The sequence below is a fragment of the Meriones unguiculatus genome, chromosome 1 (assembly GCF_030254825.1).
Source record: "Meriones unguiculatus strain TT.TT164.6M chromosome 1, Bangor_MerUng_6.1, whole genome shotgun sequence".
In the NCBI taxonomy this organism is placed as follows: domain Eukaryota; kingdom Metazoa; phylum Chordata; class Mammalia; order Rodentia; family Muridae; genus Meriones; species Meriones unguiculatus.
Window position 1 is genome coordinate 1,598,134 of NC_083349.1, and position 14,932 is coordinate 1,613,065.

The 14,932-nt window shown below is 47.0% G+C and overlaps 1 protein-coding gene across 2 annotated transcripts in view; it reads left to right on the plus strand.

Annotated features, from left to right (window-relative positions):
• The first annotated feature begins 2,945 nt into the window (after window positions 1–2,945).
• Window positions 2,946–14,932, plus strand: part of Rusc2 (RUN and SH3 domain containing 2) — a 44,696-nt gene continuing 32,709 nt past the window's right edge. Inside the window, exon 1 of one of the 2 annotated variants that reach the window (XM_060378569.1) lies at window positions 2,946–3,074. The gene's annotated coding sequence lies outside the window, so the exon portion shown is untranslated. The remainder of the gene's footprint in view (window positions 3,075–14,932) is intronic. The other variant, XM_060378579.1, reaches the window with a different exon arrangement.

A 14,932-nucleotide genomic window follows, 5' to 3' on the forward strand; every position in this document is an offset into this window, starting at 1 on the left:
AGGCCAGCCTGACAGAGCAAGTTGCAGGCCCAGCAGGGCTACACAGTGAGACTCTGTCTCAAAAACAAACAAACAAACAAAAAAAAAAAACACCATGAAAGGGCTTTCCATGCAGAATAAATAGTGTAATGACCCTAACATAACTGTATGAAACACAGCAAAGGGCCCAGTAGATAGATAGATACGGTTGGAACAGTAGAGAGTTTTTAATCCCGTTTGAAAATATTTTATTCAAGCTTCTCTAACAGCGAATAGGAAGACTGAGGCAATTCTGTTTCTCTGTGTATGGTTCAGTGGACGAAGGCCAGAGCAGAGAGGCAAGGTCCATAGATAGAGGGCACACGGAGGAAGAAGACGGCATTTCTTCCCCAGGGGAAGAAAAACTGGAATTACAGAGGATGCTAACTGCCTTGTGAGTTCTGGGAATCAAACCCAATCCCCTACAAGAGCAGCTAGTGCTCTTAACTGCTGAGCCATCTCCTTTTCTCCCGTAAATAGTGGATATATTTTAAAGATAGAGCCAAAGAGCTTTCAGGATTGGCTATGGAAAACGTAGGTAACAATTGATCAGTATTACTGATTTGCTCAATAACTACCTCTCTGGTAGGCAAGAGCATGGACTCCATTGATTACTAGTTGAGGATCTAGGTGTTGTGTTTGTACCAGCTGCCTGCTACCTATAGCCATCCTGGCCAGGGGAGATACAAGCTCTGCTAATTAGGTTTGGAACTCTGAGAAACCGAGTCAGTGCTATAATTGGTCATGTAATGGGCTGGAGAGATGGCTCTGGCTGAGAGCACTGCAGCTGTTCAAAGGACCTGAGTTTGATTTGAATTTGAGGTGTACAACCTGCAGAGCTTCCGGACTAAGTGGGGAAAATGATTAGTCTAGGATTACTCCCAGCATCCTAACTGCTGTGTGCTCCCCAAACCACTTTGCAAGTATCTGAAAATCCTTGAGGCTGGAGCTGCAGGGGCTGGGGAAGTGGTTCTCATTTACTGGTTCTATCAGCAGTAAATATAGCTCTGAAAAAAGGTGCAGTGAACTGGTCCCTTGAGCTTTCCTGGTTTCTGGGAGGCTGTTAGCAGCGTGAGCTCAGCCCAGGTCAGCTGAAGCTGCCCGTGTCCTGGCTGTGCACAGTAGAGGGTTCTCAGTCTAGCTCAGGTAAACACGTCCTCATGCAGCCCACCTCAGAAAGCCCTCAGGAGGCTGCTCTGTCTCTCTGCTTTATTCTCTATACAGAATGACAAATGCTGCTCACTTTACAGGGGAGGCCTCTTCCTCCTACTGGGTTGCCTCATCCAGCCTTGACATGAGGGTCTGTGCCTAGTCTTTCTGTAGCTTATGATGCCGTGTTCTGTTGATATTCCTGGGAGGCCTGCTCTTTTTTGTTTTTAAAGGGAAATGGAAGAGGAGTAGATCTGCGGGAGAGGGGAGGGGAGGGGAGGGCCTGGGAGGAAAGAGAGGAGGGGAAACTGGTCAGAATGTAATGTATAAGAGAAAAATAATAATAAAAAAAAATGGAGGCCTCAGTTCTTGAAACTACATGACCACTTATTTTTATTTATTTTTAAATTTTTATGCGTATGGGTGTTTGGCCTACCTGTGTAGCACATGCATGCAGAAAGACCTGGATTCAATTCCTAGCACTGACAACCACCTGTAACTCCAATTCCGGAATGGTGACCTGTTCTGGCTTCTGCAGGCACCAGGTGCCTCCTCGCGGCTCCCCCTGCTGGATTTCTGGAAGGGCTAACCCTTTCCACATCCCCCTCACGCAAAACTGTCAGTCACAGCACTGGGAGGCAGAGGCAGGTAGGGCTCTGTGAATTTGAGGCCAGCTGGTCTACAGAGTGAGTTATAGGCCAGCCAGAGCTACATAGTGAGACCCTGCCTCAAAAACAAACAAACAAGCAAGCAAGCAAGCAAGCAAGAACTTTGTTGTCTCTCCATCATTTTCAGATAAGCCCGTCGTTATAAGGTCTCCATCTTCTAGCGGTCTACCGCTTTTCACTCCTCAGCTGCTCTGCCCTTCGTCTTCTCACATACGCCCATTCCCTCTACAACCACTTTTGCTCTTGTCTGCTCGCTTGCTCTTTTGAGACAGGGTTCACTAAGTATGTACCCTTGTCTGGGAGGAGCCCACTGTAAGCCCAGGCTTACCTCAAACTCAGAGAGATCCGCCTGCCCCTGTGGCACTTAGCACCATGTCCAAACCACTTTTACCATCACTCATTCTTTTAAGCTCCCAGCACGTCGGTGGCTGGGAGGCGCTGTGTGGTTTTACCAGCTTCCTTAACTGGCCTATCAGGGCTGGGATTCCCAAGGACAAGGTCTAAGAGTCTTTGCCACTTCTAGAATGACTGCGCCTTGGGCTTACAATACCTGCCTGAAGACTGCCCGCTCCTCCAGGAGCAACCAGGCAGAGCTGGTGTCCTGTACACAGCACAGCACGGGCTGCCCTTCCAGGCAGCAGGAACAAGGGTCCCAGGTTTCACCAGGGCTTCTTCACCCTGGCTGTGCACGGGATACTTTCTGAAAATACCTGACTGAGCCTGAGTGCCACTCTGCCCACACCACACCCCAGTGGCCGACTCCACGATTCTCAAGGGGGCTCGGCCTTTGTTTGTTTGTTTTTAACTCTTCTTCCCCAACGCTCTCCAGGAATGCGCAGCGAGGCTCGCTGCCTCAGACTATGCCGGGGCCTCACGCACCTGCCCGCGATGCCGCCCGGGTCTGCGCGCCAGGCGGCTCTGGCGAGAACGCAGGGCGGCGCCGCACCTCCGCCGGCGGCTCTCTGCGAAGCTGCGCGCGTGACTCGCGCCGTGCGCAGCGCCGCGGCCCGGGAGGTGGCGCGCCCTCGGGCCCGGCGGGCCGAACCAACGCGCCGCGCGCGGGGGCCGCACGCGGCTGCCCAGAGCGGACCATCGGCACCACGCCTGCAGGGGGCGCCGGGCGTTACCGCCGCGCGGAGCCGACGCGAGCGGAGCGGAGCCGCGCGGGCTGCCACGCGACCCCGCAGGCGCGAGAGCGCGCCGCCCGCGCGGAAGGACGCAGCCGAAGCGAGCAGCGAGGTAGGGGCGCCTCTCCGGAGGCTGGCGGGACCCTGGACACCCGCCGCCTCCACACTGCTGGGGGTCCCTCGGGACGGGGCCTCGGCCTGCCAACCCACCCTGCCCACGGCCAGGCGGTCGGCCTGCCCGCCCCGCCCTCGTGCCTCCCCCTCGGCATCCTCTGGCTCCTGGCTCTGCTGCAGACCCTGCTGCTCGGAGGTCCAAGGAACCCTCAAAAGCCCAGCACCAGCCAGCCCTTTGGGGTCCGCCCCCAACCGTCTCTTCAAACTGTCCCACACTCCCGAGACGCCGGGACCAGCTCGTGCCAGCCATCGCAGAACCCACATCTGTGTCCTCTCGGGCAGTGACGGCAGCAGGTCCTCTGCGCCCTGCGTGCCTTTGGCTGCTGGTTCCCAAGCTGAGCCCTGCCAGCTTCAGCCTTCCCGCACTCTCACCCACTTTTATCTGGGGGCGACCTTTAGTTCCCCGGTGCCTGTTATTGCCCTCAGCTGCCTGGAAGGACAAGATGATCCAGGTGCCATAGAATCGCTGTGGATTGCCAAGGTGGCCATGCGGACACCCGGGCCATATTGCTCATCTTTGTTTCCCGAGTCCCCAGCACAGCGCCTGGCACGTAGCAGCACGAATTAAATCCCTTATAGGCAGATGAATGAATGAATGAATGAATGAGCCTGAATGCTGTGGCTGCAGGGCAGAAGAGGCTTGTCCAGTTACGTAAAGCAGGAAGGGATGTCATTTGGGGGTTAGTTCAGTCTTGCAGTCTAGGCATATACAAAATGTATCATCCTTCCATTCGTTCTTCCAGTTTCATTTTCATTAGCACTTTAGGTACAGGACATAAAACTGCTGTTTATGTTATTTTTTAAGGCAGTCTTAGGGCTGCAGAGATTCCTATTGGTTAGTTCCTTAGAGGTTGCCCAGATAATCTTGAAAGAGCTTTGCCAGGGTTACAGCTTCTCTTCCTTGGAGACTAGCTGCTTCCCCTGGGGAAGAACTCTAGAGCTATCTCCAGCCCTGAAGTCTGTAGCTGGTGCTTCAGGCAGGTTGAAGAAGTAAAGGGCCTTGTTTAGGTTCTGTGGTTCGGGCTTTAAGGACAGTAGGTGGTGTTGCTGGATGATGAAACCTTGCTGGAAAACGGAGCCGTTCATAAGCTAGGCGGTGGTGCCTGATGATAGCATTGTTTCAACATGGGCTCAGAGTATTGGAATAAAATTGCTGGCTGAGAGGACTGGTCATGCTACTCACCAGCAGAGCATGGCTTCAGTCCCCAGAACTAACTAAATAGGAGCCCCTTGCCCAGCCCAGTGGAATTAGGCAGTAGCTTGGCTTCATGGGAAGAGGCCCTTAAAAACTGTATACCTCTTCCCGCTGCCTGTCTTTTCTTTCTGCTTTCCTCCTGTTTTTATATTGCTATTGAAGGGTATTTTGTTGTTTGTTTTCTCTTAGACAGGTCTCACTTTATAGCCCTTGGTCATTCCTTGAACTCAGACATCCCCTGCACCACCGGTGCCTCCCAGTGGTGGAATTAAAGGTGTGGGCCACCACACCCAACCTGATTGTCATTTGTAGCTAAGCCTTAACCAGCACAGAGTACTGTTTTTCACTTACCTGTGTCTAGCTTTGACTCCTTTCACACTCTGACATGTTTTTGTAAAGTTAATCTTTAGATCACAGAAACCCAATGTGGGGAGGGGCTCCTGAGAGAAATTAAGCAATGTGATTTTTTTTTTTTTTTTTTTTTTTTTACTTTTCTTTTTTGTAGTCAGTGTATCTTTTAATGGAACTTTCCACTTTTCTGGCCTAGACTCCTGGCAGACCTCAGTAACCCCTGATCAGAACAGCCTGACTTATCAATTCTCTCCTCAATCCCAAACCTTGAGAGCACTGCCAGATAAGATAGTTGCCCAGCTAAATTTGAATTTCTGATAAACACAGAGCCCTGTAATTTTACTCGCTAAGTCTGGCAGCCATACTTCATGGGGAGGCTTATGTGTTCTGTTTTACTCTCAGGGCTTGCTTGCAAATTTAGGATGATAACTCACCCTTTTCTTCCTGTCTTCCTGTTACTCATACACAATGACTGTGCATTCTGCCAAAAGTCACTTGACCAATAGGTCACAAAGCACACGCTAGGCTAAAGCCGGCTCTGAGGCACGCAGTGTTTGCGTTACCCAGGCCATCCTTGCCAGCGTGATATGTATGTTGTTCTTTCTATCCGGTGAGTCTGTCTTGCACGGAGCACCTTTTGGGTGGCCAGGGGTTAATACTGCTCTGGACAGCTGGCTGCAGTCACTGGGGTGGAACGATGGTGTGGGACTCTTAAGAGCAGAGTGTAGCTGATGGCACATCCTCTCTTGTACCAAAATGACTCTCCTCTTCATCGTGATAAAAATGTATGTTTTACAAAGTTCACATTGTTGTGCATCGTTTAGAGTGCTCGTCTTTGTAACATTTTTACCTGCTTATTTTATCTTTCTATGTGTGGTGCTTTGCATGCGCCACATGCATGCAGGGAGCCCTGGTGGGCCCCATGGGACTGGAGTTACAGATGGCTGTGAGCTAGCCTGCAGGTGCTGGGAGTCGAACCAAGGTCCTCCGAAAGAGCAATCAGTGATCTGAAACACTAAGTCATGTCTCTAATTCCTTTTTCATCTTCTAAACTGACTCTATACCAGTAAGTCTAACTGCCCATTTCCCCACCCCCATCTCCTGAAGCCAGCATACTCCTCCTGCCGCTGAAATTGACTGCTGTAGGCGCCATGTATACGTGGAATCATATCCCTTTGAAATGGGTTTCTTTTCCCTAACATAATGTTTTTGAGTTTTAGACATGTTATAGCCTATATCAGAGTTTCCTCATAGTTAAAGCTAATAATAATGTGTGTGTATACATAGGTAGTGTGTGCACATTTGCAAACCTGTACATGCCACATTCAGCTGTCTGTCTGTCAATGGAGACTCAGGTTGCTTTCACCTTTTAACTGTTATGAATAATGCCAGAATGAATGAGTGTGCAAATGTGTTTGAGCTTCTTTCAATGTTTGTGTTTTATACAAAGAAATGAGTTGCTGGGTTTTAGTTTTGTGGTGATAGTTTTATGTGTTGTTTTTAACTATTAAGAACCTGCATAGTTTTCTCATAAATACTGCACCATTTCTCACTTCCACCAATGCACAAGGAGTTGTTTTTCTGTATCCTCGCCAGCGCTTGCGATTCCGTAGGTTTCAAGTAACCGCCCTTGTGAGTCTAAAGCAGTGTCATTGTAGGCTTTGTTTGTTTTGTTCCTCTTTTTTACAGTGCTAGGGAGGTAGGGTCTAGGGACTAGGACTGGCCCAGAGCTCAGCATTGAGCCCAAGCAGGCCTGGAGCTAGTGATCCCCTTGCCTCAACTTCTCAGGTAGCTGCTCTAGGGCAACATTTTCCTACTCCACCCCTTCCTCCTAGGCCGCCTTCCTGCCATGGGGTTTTGTTCGCTCACCCTCTGATGGTGAGATGTGGAACATCTTTTTGCACACTTACTGGCCACGTGTGGCTCTTCTTTGGAGAAATGTCTACTCCAGTCCTAGCCCTACTTTGGGCTGGGTTGTTTTCTGTGACCAAGTTGCCTAAGTTATATATTTAAACATTAACCTGCCAACAGAATGTGCTTTGTGAGTATTTTCTCCCATTCCATGAGCTGGCTTTTGTCTCTTGCTTGGTTTCTCTCTGTTTCAGACAGGGTCCACGGCTTAGCCCGGGCTGGCTTTGAGCTGGGTGTGCAGGTGTTTGTTTCTTTGACTAAGTATCTTTATTTGGGGGGGGGGGGGTTGTTACTATGTTTGGAATAATTCTCTTAATTTCTGTGTTAGTTTATTCATGGTTAGTATGTAGAAATACAGCTGGATTTTATGTGTCAATTTTGTGTCCTGCAACTTTGCAAAATTTGTTCTAACTGATCTTTGTGGAATGTTTAGGGTTTTCTGATTGTAGAATCATTTCATCTGGGGATAAAGATAATTTGACATATTTTTTTTTTTTCATTTGGATGTCATCTATTTATTTATTGGCCTCACTTCTTGGCTAGGCCTCCTGGTAACTGCTGAATAGAGCCGGCAAATAAAATGTATTTACTTCTAACACAATCTTTATGGATTTAATGATTTGGTATCTGAATCCTCAACTGACGCCTAGAAAAAAAAGCCAGCCCATTAATTAACATAGAGAATTGTGGGTCTGGAGAGATGGCCTAAGATTAAGAGCGTTTGTTTCCATTTCAGAGGACCAGAATTCAGTTCCCAGAGCCCTTCAAACAGCTCACAAGTGCCTATAACTGCAGCTGTAGGCCTCAGTGAACGCTCGCACAGAGGTGTGCGTATATACACACACACGGTCACATTTACAGACATGTAAAATGTTTATCTTTAAAAAAATTGTCAAGGAAAAGTTACATTATAGCCTATGTACTCTAAATAAGACAAAAGATCTTAAAAGGGTTTATACCAAAACAGCTAAGGCTGTTTAAAGATTTCTTTGTTTTTATTTAATGTGCATGAATGTCTTATGTACAGGTACATATGTGTGCCTGGTCCCCTTGGGGTCCAAGGGGTAGCATCAGGCCCCCTGCACCTGGAGTTACAAACAGTTGCAAGCTTCCATGTTGACGCTGGGAGCCAGTCCTCCTCAGGAGCAGCGAGCGCTCTTAACCAGCGAGCCGGGTTCTTTGGCCCCTGCTGTTTTGGCAGTTTTGTTTTGTTTTGTTTTGTTTTTTCCTAAGTAATTTTGACACTAAAACAGGGAAACCTCTGTTCCTTGGAATTGGAGTTCTTACTGTAATAAAAATGCTCTCATCCCCTCCAAGAACGTAAGACAGCAAACTCTGAATGCCTGTGTGCTTCAGGTCCTTATGTAAGGGCCTGTGAACAAGAGCCATTGATGACTCGGTCATGGTCTCCAGCTAGCTCCAAACCCAGGGCATGCAAATGGCCCTGGATGGACGTGGTGGGCCATAAAACAGAACAACTGACATGACTGTGAAAGAGAGCGGAAGGGAAGACTGGGTGGGGGGTGTGGACAGGGGCGGTAGGGAGGTGAGAGGTTAGAGGTGAGAATGGTCAGTGTGCGCTATGTAAATGTGTGAAGGTGTCAATGAGATGATTGAACTAAGTAGGACCCATCTAACTTTTTACTAGACTGTTCTTAGCTTATGCCCCATAGGCTATATTTATTTGTTGTATAGCTAAACCAAAAATCTGTATTTGCTTTGTTTATATATTTTTATACTCTGCTGTTTCCTTTAACTTCCTGTACAGTTCTTTTTAAAAAGAAAATCCAACTTCATATTTAGTGTACTTAAGTGGAAAATGGAAAGTTGTTTTACCCATGCTCAGGTAAGAAAAGAGAGAGGAACGTTCTCAAGGCAGCTTAGCTAGGGTTCAGATGAACCGGGCTTAAAAGGAAACCCTGGAGAGGCATGCAGACGCTGTGCTGGTCCTGTCCACCCTGGGATTGTTTCCCTTCCAAAATACTCTTACTTTTTTCTTTGAAGACTAACCCAGTCTATCGACTTAAGATAAGGCCCAATTTTGTTTACCAGAAAACCAATTTTCTTTTGGTTCTGAATAGCTAGAGATTTTTCTGTAAGATGCTAATGTCAATGGTTTCCTTTGTGGTGTCTTCCCAAAAGATTTACTGTCTGCTTCCTCCATGACTGTGTGGCAAATCACCCTGGGCAACCACTGAAAAGGAAGAATGGGAGACTGATGAGGTTTAGGGGTTCAAAGCCTGCCTGGGCTACGTGGGGAGCTGGTCTCAACCACAGCTGACACTCTGTCAGTTGCCTGGTAGAGGAGGTCCAAGTGACCTGAATGTTTGTTGTTGTTAGTTTTGAGACACAGGCCACTCTGTAGCTCAGGATTCTCTTGCCTCAGCCTCAAAAACTGCTAGGTCTACAGCATATTAGAAGGAAGTTAACAACATGGGTGGGTTGGGAGCCCATACCCATTAGGGTGCTGCACAGCAGTAGCTCAGCAGTGGTTTGAGAGAAACCTCGCCAAAATCCCTACTGCACACATACAGACCCCTGATTCCTAGCAAAGTCTTGGCCTGAAATCAGTGCGTGGCGCCGAGCCAGCTGAACTGTAGAGCCTTTGATTTTCTTACTCTACGGCCTATACTCATTTGTCAACTTGTTTTATTCAGCCCGGAGTTTAAAATGCATTTCTAGTCATACTTTCTTGTTTGCAGTATGACGACTTTGAGGTTCGGGTGCATGTGTGCGTGAAGACACGGAACCTGGAGGGCTCTGCGCCAGTCCCGTGGGCCCTGTGGGCCTCTTCCTTTCGTCTCATCTAGACACACACTTTCAAATTTTACCTGCATCACCCCAGACATTCCTGTTGGGAAGCCTGGCATAAAGCCCAGGTACTTAGCTACCTAAAAATATCCCTAAAGAATGGGGCTGGAGAGATGGCTCGGCAGGTGAGGGCACCGGCAGCTCTTCCAGAGGACGCCTGTGTTAGGGCCGACAACCATTTGAAGTGGTCTGCAGCTCTCGCCTAGCCTCTGCTGGCACTGCATGCGCATGCACAGGGACAACAACACACATATAAGTAAAATAAATGTTTCGTTTGCTGGTTGGTTGGTTGGTTGGTTGGTTGATTGGTTGGTTGGTTGGTTAGTTTTTCTGAGACAGGGTTTCTCTGGGTAGCCCTAGAACTGTGTAGCTGGCCTAGAATTTACTCTGTAGACCAGGCTGGCCTGGAACTCTCGCAGATCCACCTGCCTCTGCCTCCCAAGTGCTGGATTAAAGGTGTGGGTCACCAAAGCCCAGTTTAAAATAAATCTTTTTTTTTTTTTTTTTTCAAATGCCTAGGTAGGGCAGATTCTGTGGGTTTACCATACTTTGAGAAGTGCTGTTCTTTCAGCTCTAATCATAACTTCTTACTCTGCAGATCTCAGCTCTGATCAGTTTAATGGTTTTCTTTTTGTTTGGCTTTGTGGTCACTGTTTTGTTTTAACACAAGGTCTCACTATGTAGCCCTGGCTGACCTGGAACTCAGTATGTCGACCATGCTGGCCCTGAACTCGCTGAGATCACCTCCCCTTCCTCCCAAGTGCTGGGGTTAAAGGCATGTGTCACCACACTCAGCTTTTTTTTTTAAATCTAAAACAAAACTAACAAGCAAAAGCAACAAGTGTATGGAGTGGGGAGATGGCTCTGCTGCTAAGAGCACTGGCTGCTCTTGCGGAAGACCCAGGTTCAGGGCCCAGAACCTGCATAGCATCTCACCACCACCGTAGCTCTTGCAGGCGATCTGACACTTTCTGGCCTCCAGGTGCCATGAAGGGGTGCCCATACATACCTGATGCATATACATACATACATACATACATACATGCAGGCAAAATATTCATATACATAAAATAAGTACACTTTTTAAATGTTGAGACACAATCTCACTATTTAGCCCTGGCTGTCTTGATTCCTTTCAGGCCTTGGCTTAAGCAGCCTCTGTCTCAAGGCTTCCCTCCTGCTCATTTCTAATCAGCTCCTTTGCTTGTTCCTTTATCATAGTTTATATTTATGTGTAGCTGTCATCCACCTTCCTTACGGCCGTTTCAGTGGCCCCAGTCATAAAACTAATTTTGTTGCTACTTCAGAACTGTAATTTTGTTCCTGTTATGAATTGTAATATAGGTGACCCCTGTGGAAGGGTCATGAGATCTCAAAGGGGTCACAACCCACAGGTTGAGAACCACTGCTCTATGCACTTACAAATTTTTACCTTTTGTAAGAATTGTTGAGGGTTGAAGGGGTCCTAAATTAGAGCATTGGCTGTAGGAATTAAAAGACAAGGCAAGTAAGACCTCCTCCTTCTCCCTCTTCTGCTTCTGCTTCTTTTTCCTCCTCCTCCTCCTCCTCCTCCCCCTCCTCCTCCTCCTCCTCCTCCTCCTCCTCCTTCTCCTTTGAGACAGGGCCTCTCTATGTAGCCCTGGCTGACTGAGAACTTGGGCCAAGCTAGCCTCAAACTCTCAGCACTCCACCTGCCTCTTCCTTGTGAGTGCTGAGATTAAAAGCTTGGGCTACCATCCTAGCAAGAGCTTTCCAAAGCAGTGCTGTAGGGCTATTGACAGTTGTGTGGTGTTCTGTGCAGAAATAATGTGCTAGCCCGTGAGCTCGTGGAGGCCTCGCAGTGTTCTGTTGCCAGCGGGCAGTTCAGGTAGGCATGTATCTAACATTATTTATTGAATGGGGAATTCTTGATTTGCAGATAGCTTCAAATTCACAGTGCCTTTCTTTCTCTGTGTTCTCATGGGATGTTTCCTCCCAAGAGTCTCTCTACACTTTACAGAGAACAAAAGAGCAGAGCTGTGAAGAAAGGTTAGAGAATGTTACCTGTTAACTAGAAAACAGTGGCCATAATAATGACATGGTTCCCTGCTGTGAGGAATGGGAATTTGGATTCAAGCAGAGGAGATTCTTGATCTGTATTTACTATAGCTGTTATTTATTGAGTCTTCACTAAGTATCAGTCACTGTCTTTGATGTCATGTAGCTTTAACTCTTCCTTCCACTGTAAGAAAGGTGTCTTAAGAGCCTGAGATTTCACCTTACACCCATCAGAATGGCTAAGATAAAAGACTCAAGTGACAACAAATGCTGGAGAGGCTGTGGAGAAAGGGGAACCCTCCTCCATTGCTGGTGAGAATGCAAATTTGTACAACCACTTTGGAAATCAATCTGGCGCTTTCTCAGACTATTAGGAATAGTGCCACCTCAAGATCCAGCTATACCACTCCTAGGCATATATCCAAAAGAGGCTGAAGTACACAACAAGGACATTTGCTCAACCATGTTCGTAGCAGTTCATAATAGCCAGAATCTGGAAACAACCCAGATGTCCCTCAGTTGAGGAATGGATACAGAAATTGTGGTACTTTTACACATGGAATACTACTCAGCAATTAAAGACGAGGAAATCATGAAATTTGCAGGCAAATGGTGGGACCTAGAAATGATCATTCTGAGTGAGGTATCCCAAAAGCAGAAAGACACACATGGTATATACTCACTTATATAGACTTATAAGATAGGATAAACACACTGAAATCTATACACCTAAAGAAGATAAACAAGAAAGAGGACCTGGAGTAAGATGATCAATCCTCACTTAGAAAGACAAATGGGATGGACATTGGATGTAGGAGAAAACAAGTAACAGGACAGGAGCCTACCACAGAGGGCCTCTGAAAGACTCTACCTAGCAGTGTATCAAAGCAGATATTAAGAGTCATAACCAAACCTTCGGCAGAGTACAGGGAATCATATGAAAGAAGGGGGAGTTAGTAAGACCTGGAGAGGACAGGAGCTCCACAAGGACCAAATATACCAGGGCATGGGGTTCTTTTATGAGACTGTTTCTCCAACCAAGGACCATGTTTGGGTATAACCTAGAACTCCTGCTCAGATATAGTCCATGGTAGCTCAGTATCCAAGTGGGTACCCTAGTAAGGGGAACAGGGACTATTTCTGACACAAACTCAATGGCTGGCTCTTTGACACTCCCCCCCACCCCCGAGGGAGGAGGAGCCTTGCTAGGCCACAGAAGAGGACTTTGCAGCCAGTCCTGAAGAGACCTGATAAACTACGGTATCAGATGAAAGGGGAGGAGTTTCCTCCCTATCAGTGGACTTGGAAAGGGGCAGGGAGGAGATGAGGGAGGGATGGTGGGATTGGGAGGGCATGAGGGAGGGGGCTACAGCTGGGATAGTAAATAACCTGTGATTAATATCAAAAAATAAAAATTATTATTAAAAAAATATAAAATTAAGACTTGCATCAGAAGTTACACACAGTTTTAATCAGTAAATAATGACATAATTCACCTTTGGAAAAGGCTTTGAGGCTACAGTGTTTTACTTTTGAACTATTTCACCTTCACAATAATTGCTGTGTTACAAATTTATCCAGAGGATAGAAAATGATAGTAAATTTGTTGGTGCTTTATAAAACTCACAAAAATTTAATGTGAAAATTATGAAAACTCAAAAAGTTAAATGAAAGGATGATGACAATAATGAATATTGGTATAAGAACTTTTAAAATATATTAATTTAATCATTTAAATAAATAAGCCCTACGTTGTTGGATAAAAAGAAAGAAAGAACGGTGTCTGAGGACTAGAGAGCTGCTCAGGGGTTCAGAGCACTGGCTGCCCTTGCAGAGAGCCTGGGTTTGGGTCACGGCACCACGTGGTACCTCACCGCGTCTACAGCTTCAGGGGTCTGATGTCCATTTTCTGGCCTCCAGTGGCACTGGGCACTCATGTGCTGCACAGACATGCATGCAGGCCAAACACCAATACACATAAAAATTTAAAAATTAATAAATCTCAAAAATGTTTCGGTGAGTCTGAGAGTGAGGGTGCTCTCATTACTCAGCTAGCCTATGGGATTTGTCCTCTACAGAATGAAGCTGCTCGTGGAAGTACATGCTCTAGCTGTAGTGGCTCAGGAGGCAGAGGCAGAGGGATCACTGTTTCTGTTCAGCTGCAACCTGTCTTAAAAGGGAGAGGAGCTGGGTGTGGTGGTGCACGCCATTAATCCCAGCACCCGGGAGGGAGAGGCAGGTGACCTCTGTGAGTTTGAGGATAGCCAGTGCTACATAGTGAGACTCTGTCTCAAAAACAATAACAAGAAAGAAAGATAGATAGACAGACAGATGGATAGATACCTTTAAATCCCAGCTCTCAGGGAAGCTGGGGCAGGCAGATTGCTGTTAGTTCAAGGCCAGCCTGGTCTACAAAGTGAGTTGAGGACAGCCAAGGCTCCACAGAGAAACCCTGTCTTAGAAAAACATTAATAGAAAGAAAGAAAGAAAGAAAGAAAGAAAGAAAGAAAGAAAGAAAGAAAGAAAGAAAGAAAGGCTAGAATTATATACCCATTTTTTTCATTGCTCTCTACATTGTCCACAAAGGAATAAAATAAATGGCCTGAAGTTTGCATCTTTTAGTTCTTATGCCTTTAGTGTAAATATGAAATGTACATGGGCTAATCCAGCAGAGTCCGTGAATCAGCTTTGGCCTCACCTAGAGCTAGGTTGTTGAGCTCTTGTGGCAACTTTAGTCACTAGCACAGTGTAAGCAGACTCTAATTAAGATGTTGTGGCTGAAAAGATGGGTCAGTGGTTAGGAGCACTGGACCCAGATCCAATCCCCATGCACCCATGTGGCAGCTCACAACTGTCTGTAACTCTAGTTCCAAGGGATCCCACAGCCTCACATAGACACACATGTAGACAGAACACCAGTGCACATAAAATTAGAATACAACATTAAATTTAAAAAATGTGTTAGCTGGAGCTGGTGAGATGGTTCAGCAGGTAAAGACTGACAGCCTGAGTTGTCAGTTGCCAGGGACTGAACTCTCTGGGACCCATTTGGTGGGAGGAGAGAACACCTCCTGAAAGTTGTCCTCTGGCATCCGCAAGCAACCATGGATAGACGGGGTCTCACCCTGGCCCGGAACGTGCCAGTTAGGCTGAGCCCTCTGTTTCCGCCTCCCCAGCCCCAGGGTCCCAAATGCACATCGGCTTGGCTGGTTTTTATGTAGGTTTAATCAAGCTTAGATCTTCATGTTTGTCCAGCAAGCACTTCAGGGACTGAATTGTCACCATCGCTCCCCAGCTGACGTGCATCTGTGTGTGTGTGCGTGTGTGCGCGCTTGTGTGTGTGTTAATTGTATGTATATGGGTGCTTAGTTGCACTATGTAAGTATGAATATGCACGGAAGCCGGAAGAGAGATCAAATAATTCCCTGAACTGGACGTGGGTGGTTGTGGGTTGCCGTGTCAGTGGTAGGAACATACCCAGGTCCTCTATA